We start from the raw sequence: 24,184 nt of genomic DNA on the forward strand, positions 1-24,184 counted from the left end.
GAGGGCAGCCGCAGGCCTGTCAAAAGTGCCCCTATTGGCACCTCAAGAGCAGAGCTTGTACCAAGCAGTCTAAACCCCCTGTGGCTGCAGCACACCAAGTGCTCTGTGGACATGGCTGGGAGCTTCATTTCTGGTCTCCCAAATAAAATCCACCAGCTAGCTAGCATGGGTCTCTCCTCTCCCTGATAGCAATAGCTCCCACCTCTGCTCCCCAGCCTGTTTGCCCCACAGTGGGCTCTCTGCCTTGCCCCTCCTGCACCAGCTGGCAGACCCCCTGCATCCCATTTTAACCCCTCAGCTGGATCATAAGCTGCCCTTCTCCCATTGCCAGGTCACAGACTCCTCACGTCCCCTTTCCCCGATCACAGGCCTCACAGGCTGGCTGGCTCCTCACTCCTGCAGCCACAGCATTGACTCAGTCCTTGGTGCTGCTTCTGCAGAGGGCAGGGAGATCGGCCCCCACTGCTTTGATTAGCCTGAAAGAGCACCAAGAGGGCAGCCAATGAGCATGCTCTGATCTCAGTGCCGAGCTGCACATTCAATGGAGGGGGAGCGAAACGGTGCGCCCCTCCCTGGGCCGCACTCCATGCTGCAGCTGCACCTGGGCTGCTTGGTGCTGCCAGCCCTTCCTCTCTGACTGACCTCTGTGCTGCAGCGTCGCAGAGGGCAGGGTCTCCCAGGCCCTGCTGTGCTTCCCACTGTGCAGATGAAAGAAAGAAAGAAAGAAAGAAAGAAAGAAAGAAAGAAAGAAAGAAAGAAAGAAAGAAAGAAGAGGGGATTTAATTGGAGGGGGCCAGCTAGGTGGACCCTCAGAGCCAGCTGCCGCTGAGGAATAGTATGCAAAAACTGTAGCAGCAAACATTGGATAGAGAGGCAGCTCAGACACACTGACTGGCACTAGTGCCAGGAGCTCTTCTGCACTGTCTGTCTGCTAAATGCCAGCTCCTGTACAGAGTGATCCACTTCTGGTCCCACCCACATTCTCTCTGTTTCCCATCCCACCCCCCAACCTCCCATGTCCAATGCACCTAGTAACACAGTGAAGTTAAATGTTCTGCAGAAAAAGACCATTAAAAAACCCATGTCACTCAATCACATTACAGGTTGTAAGAGGTGTCCTGTCTGTGTTAGGCTAAAGAGATGACTGCCGGTGAAGTTGTTTACACAGACTTTTCTGTAAGTGTAATTGTCATATGCTGGGTGAAATTCAACCTGTCCAGAGAGCTTACATGAGGCCTAGGCACCTCTGAAATCAAACAAACAGTGTCTTCCAGGGAAGAAGAACTCCACAGGAGGTCAAACAGATCAGTCTCTCCAGTGACCCTTACACCAAGAAAAATCCAATTTCCCAACAAAATACAGTAAAAATCAAACTGCTTATATGCAAACACTGGAAGTCATTGAAAAGGCAAAGCCAATTGCAAGCTGGGGTAATTCTGTGATTGTGAATGAAAAGCCAAAGAAATTTCAGAAATGCATTCATCTACATGATTCACATCATGCCTTCAAATGGCAACAATAGCCTATGAAAACTATTAAAGAAGTGAATTATTAAACTATTGAAGACCTAAGCTTACAGAAGGAAAAATAGCCCTCATATTAAATTTAGCACATGCACTATGGCAAGTAAAGGTAGATGAGCCAAGCTCTAAGCTAGTGATTTTTACCATTTGGAGATTAAAAATGTAAAGGAATGCCATTTGGTGTACATTCTGCTCCCAACATATTTCAAGAACCATTGCACAGATCTTTGAGGAATTTCAAGGCACTGAAATTAAAATATATATTCTTTTAATTAGGGCTAAGGAGTGTAAAGAACTCAATGAAACACTTTTTTCAAATCAAGACTGGATGTTTTTCTAAAAGATCTGCTCTAGGAATTATTTTGGGGCAGTTCCCGGGCCTGTGCTATACAGGAGGTCAGACTCACTAGATGATCATGATGGTCCCTGCTAGCATTGGATTCTAGGTAGTGCAAGCCTGGCACAGATCATTGGCATGTACTGGGCTTGCTCACTCATGTGTACTGACTCACTGCTTTTGTATCCGTGCTAGCTGAGTTCAGACTAGCTTGGGAAAGCTAGCCCTCGCCCAGCACTTTGCTGCGGAGACATACCCTGAACTCAGGGTGGGACGTCGCACTGGCAGATAAGAAGAGAAAGGACACATGCACAAACCACCAAGAAGTTTGTTCTGAACATTTTGGTCAAAAGTTTTAGAAAACTGGCAGCTGAAGTTCGAGTGTGAGCTCCATTTTCAGGTGTCGACATCCATGGCCTGACTGAGCCCTGAGGAGCCCCCAGCAGAGTCCATTAGAGCTGCAGGCAGGGGTGAAAGTAACTTAAAGGACTTACCGGTACTCCGGAGTCCTTATGGGGGGGCAGGGCCTCAACTGGAAGAGGTGTGGCCTCTACCAGAAGAGGCGGGGGGCACTAGAGGTTTTTTGTTTTTGTTTCGGCCGGGCAGCGCGGAGGTGTTTCGGCGGCGCGGGACTGGGGAGGGCAGGGGCTTCGGCGGCGATGGGGGGGGCAGGGGTTTGGTCGGCCCGACGCAGTGCTCTGGAGGAGTGGGGGGTTGGGCGGCCCGGCGCGGCGCTCGGGGGTTTGGGCAGCCCGGCGCAGCATGGCGCTCGGGGAGGGGGGTTGGTGCGGGTTTGGCCAGCCAGGCACAGCGCGGCGCTCCAGGGGTTTGGGCGGCCTGGCACGACGAGGCGCTGGGAGGGGGGCAGGGGTTTGGTCAGCCCGACATGGTGCTCTGGAGGATCGGGGGGTTGGGCGGCCCGGTGCGGCACTCGGGGGTTTGGGCGGCCCGGCGCGACGAGGCGCTGGGAGGGGGGCAGGGGTTTGGGCGGCCCGGCCTGGCGCTTGGAGGGGCGGGGGTTTTGGCGGTCCGGTGCAGCACTGGGGTGGGGGTTTGAGCAGCCCAGCGCTCCTGGGATTTGGGTGGCCCGGCCTGGCCCAGCGGTGGAGGGGGGGGGAGGTTGGGCGGCCTGGCGTGGCGCTGGGGGGGCGGGGTCGGCAGCGCAGAGCTGGAGGGGGAGGGTGTTACGGCGAGGCGGCGCTCTTCTTTTTTGCCTGGGCCGGCAAAAAAGTTAGAGACGGCCCTGCACCCCGGACCCTTTAAATCATCCCTGGAGCAGTGGCGGCGGGGCTCCAGCGGCTATTTTAAGGGCTGGGGGCGGTAGCGGCTGCTGAGGCCCCGGACCCTTTAAATAGCCGCCGGAACCCCACCGCCACTACCCTAGGGCTCCGGCAGGCTCCGGGGATGTTTTAAAGGGCCCGGGGCTGTAGCGGCTACCAGAGCCCCGGACCCTTTAAATCATCCCTGCAGCCCTGCTGCCGGAGCCCTAGGGAGGTGGCGGTGGTGGGACTCCGGCGCTACCCCAGGGCTACCGCCGCTATCCCAGGGCTCCGGGGATGATTTAAAGGGTCCGGGGCAGTAGCTGTGGCAGGCGCCCCGGGCCCTTTAAATCGCCACCTGAGCCCCGCCACCGCTTCCCCAGGGCTCTGGCAGCAGGGCTCTGGCAGCAATTTAAAGGGCCCAGGGCTCCAGCCACTGCTAGGACCCCCTTCAGTTAGTTGAAGGCTGCTATTAAATCCCCCTTTACTCTTTTCTTCTGCAGACTAAATAATCCCAGTTCCCTCAGCCTCTCCTCATAAGTCATGTGCCTCAGCCCCCTAATCATTTTTGTTGCTCTCCGCTGGACTCGCTCCAGTTTGTACACATCCTTTCTTTAGTGTGGGGTCCAAAACTGGATGCAATACTCCAGATGTGGCCTCACCAGTGTCGAATAGAGGGGAATAATCATTTCCCTCGATCTGCTGGCAATGCTCCGACTAATGCAGCCCCATATGCCATTAGCCTTCTTGGCAACAAGGGCACACTGTTGACTCATATCCAGCTTCTCTTCCACTGTATTCCCCAGGTCCTTTTCTGCAGAACTGCCACTTTACCAGTCAGTCCCCAGCCTGTAGCAGTGCATGGGATTCTTCCATCCTAAGTGCAGGACTCTGCATTTGTCCTTGTTGAACCTCATCAGATTTCTTTTAGCCCAATCCTCCAATTTGTCTACGTCACTCTTGGGGGAGCAGAGGAGTGCCCCGGCTACCCCCAGCTACCAGGAAGTCTGAGGAGCCAATCTTCCAGCCTGATGCCTATCTCCCTTGCCCTTTCCCCACCTCCCTGTGTGCTGTCTCCACCCTTCTCCCCACCCGCTTCCCTGCTCCTGCGCCTGCTCCTCCACCTACTTCCCCTGCATCCCCTCTCCATATGCTTCTCTGCTTCCCGCACCCCCTCCTCACCCGCTTCCCCTGCATCCCTCCTCCATCTGCTTCCCTGCTCCTTGTGCCCCCTGCCCTTGGGGCCTGGCATATTAAAGGGGTCATTCCCAAGGGACTGGTTATGTGGATGTGTAACAGCATGCAGCCTGCATGATTGCTGCTGCACTTCCCCCAGAGTCTGTACCCTCTGCTTCTTCTGTCTTGCAGGAATCTGCAGCCCATCCTGGCTGCCTTCCCAACCTGGGGATCTGTGCCCTGTGTGCCTTCACCCTGCCCGCTCCCAGGAGTCTGGGCCCTGTGCCCCTTTCCAAGCACCCTCCCCCCCACCCCCCCCCCCACCCCCCCACACACACATTCTGTGTACCCTTCTCCATTGAATTTCTGTGGGTTAGGGATTTTCATAGATCCTTTCTCAGCATTGTGCCTAGCAAGCACCTTGCCTGTCACTGCGCTGGCAGCTCTTGCTGAGCAGTGCCTGGCTGCGATGGGCACTGCCCAATAGCCAGAGGGGTCCATACGCTTTCTATTGCTGTTTTGAGCTGGAGCCATGGAGCTAGGGACTCCAGGGAGAAAACCTTCAACAGGAAGATAATGGGGAGTTTTTAAACAAAAGCATTGGATCATTGGCTAGCCAAGAAATGGTCCTCAAGGATATTACAGGCAGTGTGAATGCTGCCCTCTGCACCACAGTACCACAGGATGGGGAGGGGTCAGCACAGCACAGCTAATGCTCTTTTCAGCTCACCATTCCATGCCCCGGTTCAGATACTGCAGCTGCTTCAGCCAATACAATGAGGGTGCAGAAGGAGTACCTCCAGCCAAGTACCTCAGCTGGCATCTGTTGGCACTGGGCGAGGAATGGCAATGCCATTGTGTGAAGGATTTCAAAAATTTGGCATTTTGCTTCATTCCAATTGGAAAATAAACAGAAAAGCAACAAAACCTCATTTCAGAGCAATCAAAACATTTCATTTTGACAAAACCAAAATGTTTTGTTTCAATTTTAACTTTTAAAAAATGTATATTTGACTGTAATGTATATAACATACTTTAATATCTAAGGCCAAATAGAACCATTTTGAAATGAAAAGTCATTTCACCACAAACAATCAAAAAGTTTCCTTCTGAAAATGTCAAAATGGGACTTTTAAGGAGCCAGGGGGGTCTTCTGGAACTTCTCTTTTTGTTTGTCTCCTAAACAAAGTTTCGGTGACATTAACACGATCTTGCGAAGTGTTTCGATTTCAGTGGACCAGCATTCTCTGATGTTCTGGCAAAAAAATTCCAGCCAGCTCTTGTGTCAGCTGTCATCGCTCCATTACACCATCTGAGAACATCTCCAAGTCTCCAGGGTCAATGTCAGCACAAAAATCCCATGCTGAGAATAAACCTCTTTCTTGATGTTACTAATGGCACCACAGATTGCCAACAGCAAAAGCATTTTACAATCCAGCCTTTGGTTACTGCTTTCATTTCTCTAGGGCCAGACAATTCAAATCAGTTCAGTTTGTTTCACTTTCAGTTTCTTAGCACAGTGTTGTTGGCTTTCAGATGTTGCAGGGATGTGGTTAGATTTTGAGAGATAATTCTTTTCATTATCATGTTTAATTCATCTTTCTGTTGGCCTTGGGTTTGATAGTTTGATTTTTGTAGAGTTTAAATTCTGTAATGCAAGACCATGCACTAAAATCCCACTCTCCTCCCTGCTGTACTTCTAAGATGCAATAAGTGCAGGTCTTGCAAAAGGTCCAATTCCTGTAGAACTGGGGAAAATTTGGGGTCAGAAATCCTTTTCCAGCAAGAAATGCAGTTTCAGTGACACCAAAACATTTTGCAAATTTGTGTTGGTTTCATCAAATCATTTTGGTTAAAAAACAAATCAAAATGTTTCATTTTCAGTTTGAAACAACTTTTTAGAATTTCCTTTAATTTCATTTTAAAAAATCAAAAACATTTGTAAGCAGAGTCAGGATGAGCTCTACCCTGACATCTGGTGGTGAATTATGGCGAGTGTGGAAAAGAACTCCAGGGGCACACCCACTCGCCTGGCATGAAACAACAGCAACTCAAAGTGGTTACTTTGGCTGGTGTGGGATCCCCAGTTTTCTCTGTTATTGGGGCAGGAAGAATAAAGTTTTGTTACCCTGATTCTGTAAATCAACGCCAGTGGAACTGTTGTATGACAGAAGGACTGAGTGAGTCCTTCACCATTACCTAAGTAGCACTTGCTTGACAAGGGGCATGAGTTACAAAACCCAGTGAATTGAGAGAGGATGGGGACAGGTATTTATATTTGGTGGTATGGCCCCCCTGCTCTGAGGGTTTGAAACACCAATTGCACTATCTCTGCTTTCCACTGTTGAATGTCAGAGCTAACTTTGATTCCATTAGAAGTCTAGTTACAGGGCCAATGGTGTACTAGAACTGGGGCTCCCCTACTATGAGCCGAAATTGCTGAGAGCTGAAATCACAAAAGAGCTAAAGTTATTAAGAGCTGAAATCACTGAGTGCTGTGTTAACTAGTGGGGGAGCCTGAAGCTATATTGCTAAGCAGCTGGTGGAGCAATTTGTGGGGATGACTGGAGGAGCAGTGAGTGGTGCGGAGCTTTGCGGGGCTGGTTGGAGCGGCCCAAGGAACAGCGAGCAGAGCTGTTTGCGGGGATGGCTGGAGTGGCTCACAGGTCGGTGAGCGGAGCGGAGCAGCTTGTAGAGCGGAGCAGTTTGTGGGACGGCAGGAAGTGGAGTGGCTCGTGGTGAAGGCTGTGGCGGAACCCCACGGAGAGATGGCCAGCCGGCCTCGGATCACGTAAGGTGCCCCTTAACACCCTGCGTGCCCCCCTCTCCTTTTACTCTGGGGCTGCACTGACCAGGGACAGAGACTTTGGGGTCTGTTGGACTTTTTGGGACTTTGGGTGGTTGCTGGACCCAAGAGACTTTGGGGGTGTTGGACTTTGGGGACTCTGGGTGATTTTTGGGTTGCTGGATTCAAGAACCAAAGGGAAAGGACACAGCCCAATTTGCTGGGGTGGGTTTTTTGCTCATGGTTTGTGTTATGAATCCTGTTTGTGGTGTTTTTCCAATTTAATGCTGATGTCGTTTACCTCATGTTATTAAACATTTTCTGTTACACTCAGACTCCGTGCTTGCGAGAGGGAAAGTATTGCCTCTTAGAGGCACCCAGGGGGTGGTATGTAATTGTCCCAGGTCACTGGATGGGGGCTCGAGCCGGTTTTGCATTGCGTTATTGAAACGGAACCCCTAGATACAGAACCCGGCCCTTGTTGCTGCCAACTTAGATGGGCAGAAGGGTTACACATTAAAAAACTATAGAAATCAAAATAAAGTGTTTCATTCAAGCCCAAATGACTTTTTTTTAAAACTTTCTGGTTCACTGAACAAAATCAAAAAATGTTGGGTTTGGTTCAACCTGAAACTATTTTTCCCCGCCAGATCTGCCAGAAAACCAAAAATTCATTATTTGCACAGCTCTACACCAGAGGCCTGTGCTTTTTGTCATACCAGGTTTCTTGCTGGATATTGTTGTCAGAACTAGAAACCTCATAATTCTTTTGCATTTTGGTGAATGTTTTATAAAAAAGATACTTATTTGGTGACAACTACATCTTTTGGGCAGAGTCACATGTATCCACAGTTCCATAGCTGTGGATGTTGCACGGAATTAACTCCTGCTGTAGAATTGTGCTCCAGAATCTCAGCTTTCAGTAACAAAAAATTACTGTTGTCCCTTTGACCTGAATTATTAACCAATATCCGAGGCCTTGCCGTCTTGCATCTGTTAGGAGGAGAAGTCGATGATATGAGTCAGGTATAGTCTTTGGCACAATACTGTTTATTTATAAAGTATGTATGATGTTTCCAGAACACAGGAGGAACAAACAACAGCAGGCAATTGCATTGCTCAGAAATCCAAGCCTGCCTTTCCAGCCAGTCCTGTATTCCAAGATGCTTTGTCCCTTGGCTTCCTCCTAGGGCCACACTTGCCACTGCTTCACTGGCTTTCTCTTGCCTTTCTGTTTACACTCTCTGTCTCACTCGCTCTCGGACACTGACAAAAACACATACACGCACACCACTGCAACCAATCAATTCCCAATCCCTATGTGTTACCTGCACACATTAGGACACCCCACCTTTTTCCAATTCGTAGGGCTCCAGGCGAAAAGCACCTACCCTTACCCAATCCGTAGGGCTCAGGACCACCTGTACCCAATTTGTAGGGTTCAGGGTGTAACTAGCCTGGTCAATGTAAGTACCCACACCCTTTCCCAATACATAGGGCTCTGGGTGTATACTACTTCTGCAGGTTTGCAGGACCTTTTACCAGTGAAAGAGCCTTACACCGTAATATATTACATAACCTCTATTTATTAACAATCACCAAAAACAGACTGCACACGCCACACATACAGTGCTCACCACTCCCAATAAGACAGATGAACTGTCTTTTTAAATTTCTTATTCTTTTACTACAGCTCTTATCTGCTATTTTGTTACAAAAAAAAAAAAATCCAGAATTTCTCCCCATTCTCCTGGGTTTGACTGCCCTGCTGCACCCATGACTTTGGTCTTTAAAAAGATATTGAACTTTATAATGCACTGAGGTACCTTAAGGGTTAAATGCTAAATACCAAAGCCAAACAACACTAGTTACCTGTGTCTGGCAAAAAGTGTCTGTCAGTTTTGCAACTTTGAATGAAAGATTCACATGGATTTTTAGTGGTATTATTGAAAAACAAAACAAAACAAAAACCAATTTATCTTAAACCTACAAAACAGAGCTGTACATAGATTACATTTGTATACATTTGGGGGCAGTTCAGTTCCAATAGAAACTCTAGGTAGTGACTCTTTCTGGCAGAAGGCTACTTTGCTATTATTTACTGTGTTAGACTTTATCAGTTCAGTCCAAAAGACCTTAGGCTGCCCAGGCATTCTCCACCAAATTTGTTACCTGCACACATTAGGACACTCCACCTTTTCACAGTCCGTAAGGCTCCAGGCGTAATCCAGTTAATTTAGGCACCCCCACCTTTTCCCAATTTATAGGGCTCCAGGCAAAAAGCACCTACCCTTACCAAATCCGTAGGGTTCAGGGCCTTACCCCGTAATATATTACATAACCACTCCCAATAAGACAGATGAACTTTTCTTGATGGCTAGTCAGAATCAGGTCCATCAGGTCCAGGACTCCAGTTTCTGCATGGTGTCATTGGCAGAGTGTTGAGGTCTGGCAGCTCTGATCTTTGGGGCTGTGTCCTGGAGTTGGTTCCTAAACAACTTCCTTTTGGACTGGGAGTTTATATAGTGAAATTTGAGTTCTTTTTAGTTATACCTTAACCAATCATTATACTAAAATTTTATTAACCAATCCTAACATAGTGTAACAAAATTCTTTAACCAATCCTACACCACCATCTTAATTTACACCTAGCAAAATTAATTATGTAACAGACAGAAACAATTAAAGAACCAGACAGAGACCATACAGATAAACAATAGGGAAGTGGGGACCATAAAGACAAAACAATAAAGAAATGAGGATTTCACAACCACAACTATTGATAAGTGATTTCTTGACAGACAGGATGCTATCAAACTAAGTTTTCTTCAACCATCTTAAGCTCTGTTTCTTTATCTGGTGATAGTGGGTGCCATTAGGACAGGGTCTTCTTCTTAACAGCCTGATATTACATTGTTTTAATGTAATTTAGATGGAATGTGAGGATGTGACTTCCTGCTTCTCAGCTAATGGCTGCTGCTTGGCTGCTCCTTTAATCTGGCTGCAGACGAAGGCTTTAGGCCTTACAATATGTCTGCAGACAAAGGCCTTATACTTACATATGTGACACTGCACCCCATATTTGTCATAGTAATATTATTATGATATGATTATGATGCATTTTGTACAAGATAAGTCATGTGAGGTGTCATTGGAAAAGTTACAATTTGTTGAATATGATTATCCTATTTGCATGCATATATCATTTTTGTATCTTAAGTTATGAATATTGACTAGGGTTCTGTATTTCAAATGAAATACACCCTGAAATTACTCTGAAAAACACCCACAGCCAGCCTTTCAGGTACAACAATGAAGAAGTCAGATGGGGCTAATGGCCTATCAGCAAAGACAATGGACTGTGGAATACCTTAACCTTCCTGTGGGCATTTTGGCCAGCCTGTAAGCAATGGCTACTATAACACTGCAAAGGCAGGTGACCAGACCACATGTCTCTGGACTCCATCTTGGGATGTCAGTATTTTTCCACAAACCCGTCTGGGAACCAAGTTTTGAAACAAAGGTTCCCACCATATGCTAACGCTATATAAGGCAGGGAATGACATCATCCGTTGTTCTTCACACCCCACACAAGAAGACACCTGGAAATACCTGAGGAACAAAGACTGTAGTATCTTAGACTTAATTTGCGTTTTTTGTTTATTTGCTAGGTAATCTGGTTTGATCTGTTTGCTTTCACTTATAATCACTTAAAATCTATCTTTTGTAGTTAATAAACTTGTTTTTTCTTTATCTAAATCAGCGAGTTGGAGTGAAGTGCTTGGGAATTTTAGCTCAGAGAAACTGTTGCATATTCCTCTCCACATTGAGGGGGTGTGTGTGAACACTTGGAACTTTCGCTGTACAGTGCTCTGTGCAGCACAAGATAGTGTAATTTGGGGTTTATGCTCCAGAGGGTGTGTGTGCCCGGGGGGAGCTTAGAGTTACCTTGGCTTTAGCCTTTCTACTGTTGGTTTGTGCAGTGACTAGTCAGAGAGCCTGCATGTAACTGCAGCTGGGTGTGTCCCTACCTGTGTAAATGCTGGTGAAGTGTAAGACTGGTAGCATGTAAGCAATGGCTACTATGGGAAGCAAAAGTGGATGGGAACCTGGGAGGCAGTGACCATGAGATGGTCGAGTTCAGGATCCTGACACAAGGAAGAAAGGAGAGCAGCCGAATATCGACCCTAGACTTCAGAAAAGCAGACTTTGACTCCCTCAGGGAACAGATGGGCAGGATCCCCTGGGAGAATAACATGAAGGGCAAAGGGGTCCAGGAGAGCTGGCTGTATTTTAAAGAATCCTTATTGAGATTGCAGGAACAAACCATCCCGATGTGTAGAAAGAATAGTAAATATGGCAGGCGACCAGCTTGGCTAAACAGTGAAATCCTTGCTGATCTTAAATGCAAAAAAGAGGCTTATAAGAAGTGGAAGATTGGACAAATGACCAGGGAGGAGTATAAAAATATTGCTCAGGCGTGCAGGAGTGAAATCAGGAAGGCCAAATCACACTTGGAGTTGCAGTTAGCAAGAGATGTTAAGAGTAACAAGAAGGGTTTCTTCAGGTATGTTAGCAACAAGAAGAAAATCAAGGAAAGTGTGGGCCCCTTACTGAATGAGGGAGGCAACCTAGTGACCGAGGATGTGGAAAAAGCTAATGTACTCAATGATTTTTTTGCCTCTGTCTTCACGCACAAGGTCAGCTCCCAGATTGCTGCACTGGGCAGTACAGCATGGGGAGAAGGTGACCAGCCCTCTGTGGAGAAAGAAGTGGTTCGGGACTATTTAGAAAAACTGGACGTGCACAAGTCCATGGGGCCGGATGCGCTGCATCCGAGGGTGCTAAAGGAGTTGGCGGGTGAGATTGCAGAGCCATTAGCCATTATTTTTGAAAACTCATGGCGATCGGGGGAGGTCCCAGATGACTGGAAAAAGGCTAATGTAGTGCCCATCTTTAAAAAAGGGAAGAAGGAGGATCCGGGGAACTACAGGCCAGTCAGCCTCACCTCAGTCCCTGGAAAAATTATGGAGCAGGTCCTCAAGGAATCAATTATGAAACATTTAGAGGAAAGGAAAGTGATCAGGAACAGTCAGCATGGATTCACGAAGGGGAAGTCGTGCCTGACTAACCTAATTGCCTTCTATGATGAGATAACTGGCTCTGTGGATGAGGGGAAAGCAGTGGATGTGTTATTTCTTGACTTTAGCAAAGCTTTTGATACTGTCTCCCACAGTATTCTTGCCACCAAGTTAAAGAAGTATGGGCTGGATGAATGGACTGTAAGGTGGATAGAAAGCTGGCTAGATCGTCGGGCTCAACGGGTAGTGATCAATGGCTCCATGTCTAGTTGGCAGCCGGTTTCAAGTGGAGTGCCCCAAGGGTCGGTCCTGGGGCCGGTTTTGTTTAATATCTTTATTAATGATCTGGAGGATGGTGTGGACTGCACTCTCAGCAAGTTTGCAGATGACACTAAACTAGGAGGCGTGGTAGATACACTAGAGGGTAGGGATCGAATACAGAGGGACCTAGACAAATTAGAGGATTGGGCAGAAAAAAACCTGATGAGGTTCAACAAGGACAAGTGCAGAGTCCTGCACTTAGGACGGAAGAATCCCATGCACTGCTACAGACTAGGGACCGAATGGCTAGGTAGCAGTTCTGCTGAAAAGGACCTAGGGGTCACAGTGGACGAGAAGCTGGATATGAGTCAACAGTGTGCTCTTGTTGCCAAGAAGGCTAACGGCATTTTGGGCTGTATAAGTAGGGGCATTGCCAGCAGATCGAGGAACGTGATCGTTCCCCTTTATTCGACATTGGTGAGGCCTCATCTGGAATACTGTGTCCAGTTTTGGGCCCCACACTACAAGAAGGATGTGGAAAAATTGGAAAGAGTCCAGCGGAGGGCAACAAAAATGATTAGGGGTCTGGAGCACGTGACTTATGAGGAGAGGCTGAGAGAACTGGGATTGTTTAGTCTCCAGAAGAGAAGAATGAGGGGGGATTTGATAGCAGCCTTCAACTACCTGAAGGGGAGTTCCAAAGAGGATGGAGCTCGGCTGTTCTCAGTGGTGGCAGAGGACAGAACAAGGAGCAATGGTCTCAAGTTGCGGTGGGGGAGGTCCAGGTTGGATATCAGGAAAAACTATTTCACTAGGAGGGTGGTGAAACACTGGAATGCGTTACCTAGGGAGGTGGTGGAGTCTCCTTCCTTGGAGGTTTTTAAGGCCCGGCTTGACAAAGCCCTGGCTGGGATGATTTAGCTGGGAATTGGTCCTGCTTTGAGCAGGGGGTTGGACTAGATGACCTCTTGAGGTCCCTTCCAACTCTGATATTCTATGATTCTATGATTCTATGATTCATGTCTGCAGCTTGTCACAGCAGCACAATGTGAGAGGGATCGCAGGCTGATATGTTAGAGGGCTCAGTGGTATCCCAGTTCCAGGTGACACCTGGGGGGCAGATACCTGTCACACCCTACTCACTGAATTTGCAATCAATCCTAGGGAAAGCCCTTGAATCCCATGATTTAGCTTGTGTTTGGCTTTGCTGTGAGGCTCAGTGCCTTGGGCAGTGGCTTCCTATTGTTTCAGCTATCACTACCCAAAAGGACATTAAATTGCTTTAATTGTTCAGTGTCAATGGTGGTTAGCACTCCCACTGACTTTAATTAGGTCTGTGACTGAGCTGTAGATCAAAGAGTCACTTAGTGACAGCCATTAACACCTTCCAGTTATGTTTCTAGCTTTAATGGGTGTGAAGAAAACCTTGAACCATGTGTACCTGAGGCAGTGGTGTCTGTTTGAGGTTGTACCAGCCTGAAACAATACCTCTGAGAGGTGTGATCTGCCCCTTTCATTTCAATGAAGTGATGCTTATGAAACCTAAAGATGACATTTTGCTTTCCAATACTGTTCTCTATTTCAGTACTGCTCCTTATAGTCAAATCACTATCTGTGTGACATTATCTGATTAAAATATGACCATATTGATCATTGTTGCAACCACTGTTATATATTTGCAACAAATCTTGTACAAAGGTTGGCAAGTGAGGTGTCTATGAAAAGGTTATCATTTGCTGGTTATGATTTTGCTATCTGTATGCATGTATCGTTTTTGTATTTGAAGTTAAGAGTATTGACTCTATGTTCTAGAGTATTGACTCTATTGACTCAAATGTTTGCTCCTGCGGTAATGCCCACAAGGTATTTAGCCTGAACATCTTGAAGGGACTATTCAAATTAACTGGCTAATCAAGAAACACTTAACTGACAGTGGACCCTGAGAGATGCCCATCTATACAAATGGACTGTCCTGCAAATGTTCCATCTGAAGTATAGGTAATGGCTTCCTGCAATGACTAGGCAAAATGCATGGACATGTGACTTGTCCATGTGACTCCAACCGCCATCTTGTTACTGTCATTTTCCACAGTAAGAACAATGGGATTCCCTCCACATGGCAAAAGATATAAAAGGCCCTGGAAACTCCTCCATTTTGCCTCTACCCTGCTCCAGCCTCTTTCCTGTCCAAACCTCAGGACTTTTCTAATGGGAGCATTCTAACTAAAGGACCGAGGTTCTTCCAATGATTTAAAAGCAGCCAGAGACTTGACTTAAGCCAGCAGTTTATTCCATCACTGCTACAAACCTAAACCAAGAACTTGGCAATTACTGTATGTATTTGATTCCTTTAACCAATTTTAACTCTCACCTTTCTTTCTTTTTATGACTAAACCTTTAGATTTTAGATACTAAAGGATTGGCATCAGCATGATTTTTGGATAATCTCTGAGTTATATATTGACCTGGGTGTGTGGCTGGTCCTTTGGGATCAGAAGAACCTTTTATCTGATGAGACTGTTTGTAAAGAGCCACTCATCTCTGAATCTAGTGTTTTTGGTGGTGACCTAAGAACTGGAATGCCTGAGGAAACTGCTGTTCTGACTACTTGTTAGCCAGTGTGGTGAAACAGAAGTTTACTTTTGTTGCTGGTTTGATATATCTTATGGAAGAATAACCACCAGTTTGGTGTTGTGTTTGCCCTGTTTTTCAGCAGTTTGTCCTGAGTTTGGCATTCTCAGTTGTGGCCCACTGAGGCACAGTTACAATGTGCTATCCCAGAAACCCATCCTGCTTCCTGCCCAGATAGGGAATTTAATATCAACAAATAATACAGGGGCTGCTGTTCTGACTGCATCACTCATTTTCATTACAAACCCATTACAAACCTTGTGTTTTAATGGCAATTCAGCTGCCGTGGGATTTCCCGTCTGCAGCCTCAGCGTCTGAAGAGGGGCCAATGGGGGTTGCACTCTGAGTACAGGCATTAAAAAGAGGGAGTCAAGTAGGAGGCAGCTACCTGAGGGAGCAGCGCTGCCTGCTTCTCCCACAGCACCCTCTAGACAGCCTGCCCCACCCAGCCAACCTGGGGAAGCCTCAGCAGGGGCCTAGGCCCAGTCACCTCCCAGTGGAGCAGCTAAGCTGCTGTTTCTGCACCATGAGAGCTGAGACTCCTCCAACAGCAGCCACCACCTCCCAATGACACCCCCAATTCCCTCCCCAGACCCTGCCCTGTGTGCCCCATAAGCAATCCTCAGCAATTGGATGCTGACTCCCAGCACACTGCTGACTTTGCTGCACGGGGCACAGAGACACCATGGCAATCTGCACTTTACACATGCCTAGGTTAGACAGAAGCAGAGCAACCAGCCCCTGTGCAGGCGTTGGGAAGAACTGCTGTCTCCTACCAGCCTCCAGGAACCAGAGGGAGCTGGGCTGGGATGGCTACTTCCCAGACGTACTCCCTGCTCTGCGCACTAGTCCCCAGCTGGCTCGCTGGGTGTGAGCAGTAGGACAACCCCGCTGGGTGATATGTGCCAGCTGCACTCTTTCCTGCAGCCAAACCTGGCACAGTATCCTGCTGTCCTGACCAGGACCCCAGGCATCTGCTCCCTCCCCAATCCCTGCCCCACTGCTGGGAATGGTAGCAGGAGACTCCAACTCAGATGCACCGTCCCCAACAGGGAGTGCTCCGCTCTGTGAGCCGTGTCTTCCTAGGGCCTCTCGTTCCCTGCCTCCAGGGCCCATCTCAGGCCCTGTGGCTCTGCTGCTTCATCATCCTCAAGACAATCTCCTCCTGGAAGAGCCTGAGTTCAGAGGGGATGGGGGGGACATGCAAGAGGCCTGCAGAGCCCAGAAGCCTTCAGGGCTGCCTGAGCCTGAACCAATCCAACCTGATCACCTCCAGAGCGTCAGCAGAGCATGGCACGTGGCATGGGCGGGGTGGGGCTCAGACCAGAGGATGTGGCTTGGAGCAGGGGCCTGGCCTGGAGTGGGCTGTGACCCGGAGTTGGGCATGGCTTCCATCAGGGCACCTCTTGAATCTCAGCGTCGCTTGTAGCCAGGATGCAGCTCAGAACAGGGACCATGGTTTGGAACGCGGCGTGGCTCGCAGCAGGGTCCTGGTTTGGGGCAGGGTGCAGCTCGCAGCAAGGCCCTGGTTTGGAGTGGGGCGCCGCTTGAAACTGGCATGGCATCCAGCATTGGTCATGGCATGTCATCTCAGAGCTGATGTATTTGGCAACAGGAGCTGGCTAGAAGCAGGTTTGTGGCTCAGGGCATGGTATGGCTTGGAGGGGGCTGGGGTTCAGAGCAGGGTCCATGGCTTGGAGCGATTTCTGTGTCTCAGGCCTAGTCTTCACTTACCGGCTGGTCCGGCGGCACGCCATCGATGTTCTGGGATCGGTTTATCGCGTCTGGTTAAGACGCGATAAATCGATCCCGGATCGATCCCGGAAGTGCTCACAGTCGGCGCCGGTACTCCAGCTCGCCGAGAGGAGTACGCGGCGTCGACGGGGGGAGACTTCCGGCCGCGTCTGGACCGCGGTAAGTCCGGACTAAGGTACTTCGAATTCAGCTACGTTATTAACGTAGCTGAATTTGCGTACCTTAGTCCGAAGTCCGGACTAAGTGGGGACCAGCCCTCAGACAGAGTGTCCAGTTCTGGGGGATCTATGCTAGAGGCTGGAGCTCTCTCTCTATCCCCCACCCCCGTTTGGTTTCTCAGTTCTCCTGGCTGGCCTTTGGCCCCAATCCAGCTGGCCCCTGCCCTTTGGGGCTCTGGCCCCAATCCAAACAGGTTCCTGGCCCCAATCCAGCTGGCTGCTGCCCTTTGGGGCCCTGGCCTCACTCCCACTCATGCCCAGGTCGAGGTGGAGGGGCTGAGTCTGTTAGGGAGCAGTAGGGTGACCAGACAGCAAGTGTGAAAAATCGGGACGGGGGTGGGGGAGTAATAGACCCAAAAATCAGGACTCTCCCTATAAAAATTGGGACATCTGGTCACCCTAGGGAGCAGGCAGGTGGCACCAGGACAGAGCGGCTGTGGGAGCATGTGGAGGGGAGGGGAAGCTTGGAATAATCCAATTTCGCAGGCGCTGCAGCTCACAGGGACATGAATAATGGGAGGTTGATGCTAAACTGGAGCTGTAATTTTCATACCAGTGCAAACAGATCCAAATTGTGATAAAAGGTTTTCATCTGTGGAGGCTTGGAGAGGCCCCTGCACTCTGATTTATGGTGCCTCTTAATGTCGCATCTGACAGCACTTTGCAAACAAAATGTTCCAGCCATAAACTAGCAAGAGAGTGAGTTAGTGGGGGGGGGGGGGGGAGGGGGAGGGAGAACAGCCCTTCTGCTATAAGTTGGTCTGTTCTGCTGCCCTTTGTGGCCCCTGCCTGGGAGAGGGGGGCTGGTAATGGGGTGCAAAGGGGGGGCCAGGTGGAGGAGAGGAAGAGATGAGTTGCAAGCTGCTTCCCAGAGTGTTTGGCTCTGCCTCCAAAGCCCCTTGCCTTGGACAGAGGGTCGGGCATGGCCCAGACAGCGTTCGCCTGGGCCAGAGAAACCCGTCACACTCCCCGTGATGCTTCTCCAGGGCTGGTGGAGCCTGTCTGGCACAGTCCCTGGGGAGCCCCTGCTCTGTGGGGCTGGCCTGGCCCCGGGAGCTTTGCTGGCTCTGGGGCTGAGGCCTGGATGCCCAGGTCAGCACTGCTGGCTCCTCTGCACTGCTCCTGCTCCCGAGCTACAGCCAGGAAGTGCCACCCTCCCAAGCACAGCGGTACCTGGGCTCCGCCTCTGCAGCCTGCCCCTGCTCCCCCTCCCTGCCACCTGCACCTGCCCCCACCCCCTGCCAGCTGCCCCCTCTCTGCGACCTGCTCCCCCTCCCTGACACCTGCCTCTGCCCTCTCCCCCATCCCTGCTTGCATCCCTTGCTAGCTACCCCCCTCTGCTACTTACTCCTGACACCTGCTCCTACCCCCAGCCCTCTGCCACCTGCCCCCACCCTCTGCCACCCAGGGCCGGCTTTAGGAAGTGCGGAGCCCGATTCAAATAGTTTCGACGGGGCCTTGTCAGGGATGACTAAAAAATAAAAACACGTAAAAAAACACGTGGGGCTTGTACTCACTGGGCGGCGCTCCTATTCTTCGACGGTGGGTCCTTCACTCGCTCCGGGTCTTCGGGGGCACTGAAGAATCTGCTGCCGAAGTGCTGCCGAAGACCCGGAGCGCTGCTGGGTGAGCAAAAATTAAAAAGGAGCCTCTAGCCAGGGAAGGGATTCTCGGCCACTTCTTCCCCCCTGTCCCCCGGTGGCCCTGCCACTGGGCACGGGGCCCTCTTAGGCGCGGGGCCCAATTTGGGGGAATTGGTGGAATTGGCCTAAAGCCGGCCCTGCTGCCACCTGCCTCCTCCCCTGCTCCTACCCCCTGCAACCTGCCCCTGCTCCCCCTTCCCATACTGGCCACTTGTCCATTGTGCAGGGACTGTGACCCTCCACTTCCCTTCTCCTGACCCTGGCAGCTCTGCTTCCTCCAGGCTCTCTCGCCCCTCCCAACTCGAGGTCCTCATCCTCCTGCAAGCTCCCAATCTCCCGCCCAGCAGCTCCTTCCTCTGCAGAAGGCTTGAAGGGCTGACTGTGGCAGAGGGGGATGGTAGAGAGGACCCAAGGGTAGGCCTGCCCTGCCCCCCACCTCCTTCTCTGCTCTCCCCCAGCCCCTCCCTGAGCCTGTTATTGCATGTGAAAATCTGATCCCCTACTTTGCCCTCCCACAGTGCCCCAAAGCCTGGGTAGCCTGACGAGGGTGTTGGGGGAGGGGCATGTTTGAGAGCTGGCCACTGTCTTGCTTCATGGCCCCCCTTAGGATTGCCAGGTGTCCGGTTTTCGATCAGAACGCCCGGTCTAAAAGGGACCCTAGCGATTCCAGTCAGTACCGCTAACGGGGCCTTTAAAAGTCCGGTTGGCAGCGCAGAGGGCTAAGGCAGGCTAGTTCCTACCTGTCCTGTCACCGCGCTGCACCCCGGAAGCAGCCAGCAGGTCTGGCTCCTAGGCAGGGGAGCGGACCACGGGGCTCCGCGCGCCGCCCCTGCCCTGAGTACCAGCTCCACACTCCCCGCGGCCAATAGGAGCTGGGGAGCAGTTCCTGTGCGCTGGAGTAGCGCGCGGAGTCTCTTGTCCCCCCTACCTAGGAGACGGACCTGATGCTGGCCGCTTCCATAGCACAGCATGGAGCCAGGAAAGGCAGGGAGCCTGCCTTAGTTCCGCTACACCGCTGACCGGAAGTCCCCTGAGGTAAGCCCATGCCCCAACCCTGAGCCCCAACCCTCTGCCCCAGTCCTGAGCCCCCCCAAACCCAGATCCCCCTCCTGAACCCCAAACCCCACCCCAGACCCTGCACCCCCAGCCGGACCCCTCCATCCCTGAACCCAACGCTTGCCCCAATCCCCCTCTCGACCTCCGAACCCCTCAATCCTAGCCTGAAGCACCCTCCTATACCCCAAACCCCTCATCTCCAGCCCCACCCCAGAGCCCACATGCCCAGCCCAGAGCCCTCACCCCCTCCCACACTCCAAACAGCTGCCTTACAAACTTAGATGCTTCTCACCACAGGCTGGCTGGTTGCTTTTCAGCCAGGCTCTCCCCTTTGATTAGCACTTCAGTCGCTTGGTGTCGTGTCTGTAGATGTAGGTGGAAGAGAGAGGAAGAACATGGCAAATGTCTCTCCCTTTTATCATGTTCTTTCTTCCCTCTTGGCTTTGCCCCCCTCCCCCTTCAGAGTCAGGTGAGCATTACCTGATCGCAGTCCCAAACTGACCAAAAGAAGCGGGGTGACTCACTTGAGAGTCCAACAGATCCTTTTGTTCCTGCCTAGGCCAGGGTCCTTTGTTCCTGTGAGGCTGGGCTGGGTTTGTCCCATATATGCCCTAATGAGGTGTGAACTGCCCCTCTGCTCTTGGACAGTTTTTGCCTGGGTTTATTTTAAACCATGAAGACACATTTTCAACCTCATAACTATATGCATGAAATTATAACCTATAACATTGCTATAATATTACTGTAACAACAATTACTAGAATATCACTATAACGACAATGCTCAGTGCATCATGAGCCTTCCGAAGACACCCTACATGACAAACTTTGCATTGGATTCCACATAGTCATTTTATAAGAATGAACATGGGGGTGCAGGGTTTTCCCCCGAGGTACAGAGCATCACACCCACCTCCAACCAGGCCTTTATAGGGGCTCCCTACAATTCCTCATGCCAAAATCTGCTCTTGGAGTGCACACAGTCAGTGTTGCTCAGCTACTGAACTTCACAGGGATATTGCATCTACCTCTCTTGCTATGGAATTGCCCAACGCACAAGGGAGCAGGCAGCATTTCAGCAGCGGCAGAGCTGCAGGCATTACAGCGCATACACGCCCTGTGTTTGTATCTAGTACAAGTGGTTGTGTTGTTTTTAGTTCCCTGCACAGAACACAGCTCAGCATCCCAGTTTAACTTGCCCAGCCAGTTTCTTCCAGTCTGTGAAGGCCTGTGGCCTTTTGTGCAATTACTGGCTAGAGTTCCTATCTCATTTTGCCAGTAGGAAAGCTTAATGTGTGTGTCTATTCTGAGATCACAGACAGAGCAGTCCCTGCATCAGTCCCCACACACTTGAACTCCCCCATCATTTCCATTCACACTCCCCTAGTGCAGCCCCCTGGCCTCCCGCTCATTCCGCACTGGGCACAGGTCTGAGGAAAGGTCTGAAGGCGCTGGCTGAGCAGAGCTCGCTGCACTGGGGGGTTAATTCTTAACAACTGTTGGACACCGGGGAAGTTCTGGAGAGCAGGGGAAAGCCAGTGTTGTGCCAGTATTTAAAATGGGAGAAAAGATGTCAGGGACACTGGACTGGACTGGATGGGCCTCGGGTCTGATCCAATCTGGCAACTCCTATGTTCCTGTGGACCCAAGTAATTAGAAGCCAGTTAGCATGACATGTTTCCCAGGGAAAATAATGAAATCGCTGATATGGGGCTCCAGCAGTAAAGAACTAAAAGCTGGGAGTCTACTGACTGCTAGTCCCCATGTTTCATGGTAAATTGTTTGAGGTAACATTAAAGTGTCTAAGGCCCAGATTTTAAAGATATTTTGATGTTGCTCTGCTTAGTATTGCAATGCCTAAGGGCTAGCTTCACAAGGGGACTTAGGGGCCCATGGCCTCTTTAGGTGCCACTGACATTCTCAAGCCATCATGCGGCTGCCACCTGACCATGGAAGCACCTAAATTTCTGCTGGTGGGCATGTGCAAAGCCGACTACGTCCTGAAGCCACCCAGTGCTAACGAGCTGCTCAGAGCACACCTGCAGGATGGGCCACACACAAAAGGCCCCCAGGGATAAGCTTGCAGGCTGCCCCATAGCTAGGGCCCTACCAAATTCACGGTCCATTTTGGTCAATTTCATGGTCATAGGATTTTTAAAATCATTAATTTCATGATTTCAGCTATTTAAATCTGAAATTTCATGGTGTTGTAATTGTAGGGGTCCTGATCCAAAAAGGCGTTGTGGGGGGTTTGCAAAGTTATTGTAGAGGGGTGCAGTACTGCTACCCTTATTTCTGTGCTGCTACTTGTGGCGGTGCTGCCTTCAGAGCTGGGCAGCTGGAGAGTGACGGCTTCTGGTCGGGAGCCCAGCTGTGAAAGCAGAGCCACCACCAGCAGCAGCACAGCAGTAAGAATAGCATGGTATGGTATTGCCATGCTTACTTCTGTGCTGCTGCCTGCAGAACGGGGCCCTCAGTCAGCAGCCGCCACTCTCCAGCCGCCCAGCTCTGAAGGCAGCAGCGGAGAGGTAAGGGTGGCATGGTATAGTATTGCCCTCCTTACTTCTGCGCTATTGCTGGCAGGGCGCTTCAGAGCTGGGCACCCGGCCAACAGTTGCTGCTCTCCAGCTGCCCAGCTCTGAAGGCAGCACAGAAGTAAGGGTTGCAATACCGTGACCCCTCTAAAATAACCTTGCAACCCCTCTACAACTCCTTTTTGTCTCTCTGGGTCCTCCCTCCCCCCTTCTAAATGGAAAAGCACCAGGTTAAAGATGGATTCCAGTTCTGGTGACATGATCACATGTCACTGTAAGACTTCATTACCCACTTGCCAGTACACACATATACAGGAAGACTTACAAGTAAAACAGAGCCATCTACAGTCAATTGTCCTGGTTAATGGAAGCCATCGGGATTCCAAACTACCATTAATGGCCCACACTTTGCATAACTACAATAGGACCTTAGAGTTATATTTCATATTTCTAGTTTCAGATACAAGTGATACATTTATACAAATAGGATGACCACACTCAGTAGATTATAAGCTTTGTAATGATACCTTACAAGAGACCTTTTGCATGAAGCATATTCCAGTTACATTATTCATTACATTACTCATTAGCATACTTTTATGAAATCATATAGAATGCAACATCACACCCTCCTCCTGAACTTACTGCCAGAGACTTGGACACTGACCATGGCATGGTATACCTAAAATTCCTTTTTGGGCTCCCCTTTGGGGCATACACTCCTGTGTCCCCTCCCCCTCCCCCCAGAAGGAAGGAGACTCTGATCCAGCTGTGGGCTCACAGCTACCAGTTATGACAGACTTTCACTGGCCCGCAAAATCCCCCCCTTTCACCCAGGTTGGACTTGCTTCCAGCTACAGAGCCTTTGGGGTTTGTTCCCTCCGCAGCAGTCATCAGGACCCCAACTTCCAGCTCCAGGATACATGTCTCTGTGCACCTTTTCCACTCCATTACAGCCAGTTCGTGCTTCTGGGTTTCAATTTGCTTTGTTTTTTAAGTCCAGGGTTTGCTGATGGACAGCCTTTTCTTTTTCCAGGGCAGCCTTTTCCCAAGCAAATTGCACATCAATTTCCATTTGTTTTCTCTTTAGACTGTCACTCGGTGAGCTGGGATACCACAGAGAACCCCCTCCTTCCAGAACAGGCACCCCTCCACTCCGGTCTTGCTAAGTTAGACACTTCAGTCGGCTTCAGCACAGACACAGAGGTTGGGCCACACCCGTCTGCAGTTCACTGAAACTGAGACGCACTCAGCTCAGGGGCTTCTTAGTTAACAAACACTTTTCCAGCACCCATTGTTCAGCCTTTCTGGGCAATTTGCAACTTGCGATCTTCACTCTTACTTATTTTGCTTCCTTTTCTGTCCCTATTTCCCTTACCCAAAATAAGCAAACAGAAAATAACAAACCAGAAACCACTTTGTCTGTTCTCCGGCCAACATGCTTAAAACTTACTTAAACTCACTACCAGTATCTCAAAGCAATCAGCTGTGCACAGATCCTGCTCAACTACACCACTGTGATGGGTTGGATCACAGAAATGCCCTTGGGCCTGCCAACTGATGTGCCAAGCCTACTACTGCCCCTGCTTTCCCTGCCAGCTTGAGACTCCAGCACCCTGTCTTGTTAAGCCAGAATGCCAGTTTGCTCCAACACAGACCAAGGGTCTGAACCACATGCCCCAAAGCTGCAGACCTAACTGAAAGCAACTTAAGAAGTGTTCCTGTCTTTAACACTCAGATGCCCAACTCCCAATGGGGTCCAAACCCCAAATAAATTTGTTTTGCCCTGAATAAAGCTTATACAGGGTAAACTCATAAATTGTTCACCCTCTATAACACTGATAGAGAGATATGCACAGCTGTTTGCCCCTTCCCAGGTATTAATACATACTCTGGGTTAATTAATAAGTAAAAAGTGATTTTATT

This window comes from Chrysemys picta, chromosome 8, assembly GCF_011386835.1.
Source record: "Chrysemys picta bellii isolate R12L10 chromosome 8, ASM1138683v2, whole genome shotgun sequence".
Lineage (NCBI taxonomy): Eukaryota > Metazoa > Chordata > Testudines > Emydidae > Chrysemys > Chrysemys picta.